The 3,762-nt window shown below is 40.4% G+C and overlaps 1 pseudogene; it reads right to left on the reverse strand.

The window, feature by feature from the left end:
* Positions 1-249: 249 nt before the first annotated feature.
* Positions 250-3,762, reverse strand: part of LOC119284374 — a 4,474-nt pseudogene continuing 961 nt past the window's right edge.

Consider the following 3,762-nt stretch of genomic DNA (forward strand, 5'->3'; position numbering starts at 1 on the left):
GTATGTATGTCACTAACAATTGCAAACAAAAGTTTCTCTTTACTACAGTTGTTGTATCTACTATCACATTTTCTCATTCTACCTGTTGTCACTCCAATAATAAGAAAAATGAAAAGACAAAATAGAGATAATCTGCCGCAATTGCACTTCGGTGTCATGGATTCAGTCTGTCGCTTCAACATCTCATTATCCTGCAGCAATGGAAATTTGACCCAAAATTACCTTTTGCAACTCTTCAAATCTCTTCGTTCAAGCAGACAGGGAGGTCTTAACCTACAAACAAAGATTGTCCCATAAGAATTGCTGACTTCAATGATGGGAGAATATAAGAGTGTACAAGGACATATACAGGAAATGGAACCAACCTGTAAATGTTCATCTTGTAGTTCCCTATTTTTGGCCAATTCCGTGTCATATTGTGCCCATCCGTGATAGCCTCGAGGTAAGATCTCTGCACAAACATTCCCACTCTGGCGCTATCTTCTACCTATGAATGAAAACATAACTTACTTGTCTGAGAAGCAAATGTGAAAGCTGATTACAACATGTATTCTAAGTGGCTAACCCATAGAGACTAGACTAAATTTGAAAGCTTCCCATGTTGCCGACCAATTAGCAAGTACTTGACAATTAGCAAGTACTTCACACAAACAAACTTGTACAGAAAAAAATAATACTTCCGAATTGCGGGTGAAGATGAGCAGCTCATTGACATTGCAGGTGAAGATGAGCAGCTTATAGATTTTGTTGCCAAAAGGGTAATAGTTTGTACTCCTACTAGCTTCGAAACTACTCCACATACTAGCTTTGGCCATAACAAATATCAAAATTCAGAGCAGACATAAGTCTGTCAACTGTGTTGATTAATATGCAATGAAGCAGATCATACTAGTACAAGCAAATCGTGGATTACCTTGAGGATGCCGAGCTTGACGGAGCCGTGGACGACGTCGACGCCGAAGGCAGAGACCCTGGCCACCTGCAAAGCAACATCCATCGTGAGGACAAGAAACCTGTTCGTCAGCCAGTCAGTCAGCCAAATCTGATCTGCGAGGCCGCGGATGAATCAGCAACATCCATCACGAGGACAAAAAAACTTATCCACTCTGAAAGTATTTTTGCAGTTTTTCTAGAATACCGTGGTTTCTTAAAAAACCTTGGTATAAAACCCTGGTATCTCTCATACTGCAGTGTTTTTGCTGTATCTAAAAAAGAGGCCCAGACCTCTTTTTTCTAGACTGAGATGAAAGAAACTGGGGGAGCGATCAGCCTCCTTCGACTACTCAATATGTTGTATATCCGTTAAACGAAGTTCAATCTATCTTCTGATTATTAGTGTTTCAGTTAGGTGATTAGTCCTTCTACGGCCGCCGACGGCGGTGGCTGGGCACATGTTACTTTTCTAGCGACATGCTCCTCTGGATTGCTGCATTTCAACAAAATTACTTGGCCGGCCGGACGAATTTATCATGACACCAAGAGATTATTAATCCTCTGCTTTTGCAGTAAGTAATTTGGTTATAGCAGCATGCGTGCGCATACATACCTTTTCCAGCCTATGCAGCAGATAGGTTTTAAACTGCCGAACTCCGCGCCTGCACGAGTTTGGATCCATCTTGTGCACCTTCTCGAATGCAGTAAAACAGGCCTTGTGTAACATAACTCAACAAGTCAGTCAGTCAGGTGGAAAACAAAACAGAGGAGCAATGAGCTACATGAACAAAATTTAGTGCTAGCGTGAAAGTGAGGCAACCACATATGCTAAACTAAATTAAGTTTTTCATATGACAGATGGTCGATTACTTAGGCAAAACTTTATATCTAACCCTTATTATAGTTCATCTTATTTTTTGGATTTTCCTAATAGTTTTCTCAAGGGTAATCTTCCAATAGTTGGTGTTATAACTTGTATGGTTGACATGATAAAAAATTATCCTGAATAAACTTCATCTTAGACCAAAAAGCAAAAAAAAAAAAGACTGTATGGTTGCCACAATAAAATTGATAATGAAAGGATCATCTTGTTTGGAGCACTACTTAGACGCATGCATGCTGTACTCGTGTAGCCAGGAAAAGGAATTGTTAAACAGCTCATCTAAATTATGAAAAGAGAGGGACCAACAAAGATAAATAAATGAGCTACTATTCAACAAAACACATCTAAGAATCATACATTCCATGAACCAGCACTGCAATTCAACAACCAACATACCTAAATAAGCTCCGACATAAACGAACATATAATAGCTGTCAAGTTATTTTATCACTTCTATGAGCTGTAAGTTATGTTAAAATTTGTAGACATTGAGGACACATAATTAAATACCCAAGGTACTACTAACTACCACATGGACAACAAGGAATTACAGCTTTAATCATTGAAATAACAGCAGGTCATATATAAAAAGAGAACAACACTCAAATGAGCTTACCTGAGTCTGCAAATCATCACCAGTGACAATGTTACCCACCGTGCGCAGAGCTGGAATGAGAACAGAAGCCGAAGGGTGCCTAAATCAAATAATAGGAATTAGCACGTCAACCATGTGTAGCTGAGGGAAAAGGTGAACATGAAAAATGCTCTTACAAGAGAAGCTCCACAAGGCGAGGAAAAACACCAGACTCAATCACCGATTGGATTTTGTCATTAGTACCATCAGACAGGTACGAGAGAGCCCAGCAGGCATCAGTGAGCACCTCCTCATCCTGAGAGTGGATAAGGCGCTGCAGTGCTGAGAGAGCCGGTTTGACCTGCCACACACACAGATCAACTCATAAGCATCATTTTTACAGCAAGTTCAATCAATGAGACAACTTCCCAGAATTAAACCTGTTCAAAGTTTGGTTGTGGTTTCCCACGGCAGAAGTTGGAGAGTGTCCATGTGGCATTCCTGAGCATTGAGAGCTTGGCATGCTCATTGAGCTGCTGCAACAAAGGGAACAGACCACCACTTCCAAGCACAAGGTCACGGCACTTTGAAGAGTCACCAGCAACATTCCCCAGAGCCCAAACAGCATGAAAATACAAATATGAAACACATTAGCATCATGTCGTAAAGCCTCTGAAAGAAGAAAATCTTCTGAGTTGTTCTCATGCCTGTTCGCGGACATCCTCACTAGGAGAGCTGAGTAGCTTGACAAAGATGGGCACAGCACCGTACTCAACCACCACTTTGGTGTTGTCTAATGTGCCTGACGCAATGTTGGTGAGTGCCCATGCAGCCTCAAACTGTATCAGAAAAAATCAGGTAAGCATGTGCCACTTTGAGTGATTAAATGCAACTACAATCAAATTAACATAACTTCATCATTAGGATTGTTCTCACCTGGAGTTAGGGATAGTCCTCCGGTGTGAGGAACTCAATGAAACAAGGCACCATGCCTGTGTTGATCACTTCCTCAATTGGTGGGCTTCGCTCTACAAACATTATGCAACATATCAGCAGGCCGTCACAATTTTGAATTAGAAGCGGGTACGACTTTTTCTTAAAAAAACACATGAACTGATCATAAATTAATTAGTGTTGAATATTTAACAAATGGTGTAGGCCAAAAAACAAGCATCCATTGTTTCCCAAATTATTATTTTCATAAGCATTGCAGGGTCACATTACTGAAACAATGTTACCTAGATCGACAAACAGTCAGCAGAACATTCATTTAAAAAGGCAACAGTTAAATCGAACACTATGATACGGTGCAGGAGCAGATGAATGGACTTGACATGTTCAGTGAATTTTAAATCTCGGAAAGTAATATGGG

Source organism: Triticum dicoccoides, chromosome 4A (assembly GCF_002162155.2).
Source record: "Triticum dicoccoides isolate Atlit2015 ecotype Zavitan chromosome 4A, WEW_v2.0, whole genome shotgun sequence".
Lineage (NCBI taxonomy): Eukaryota > Viridiplantae > Streptophyta > Magnoliopsida > Poales > Poaceae > Triticum > Triticum dicoccoides.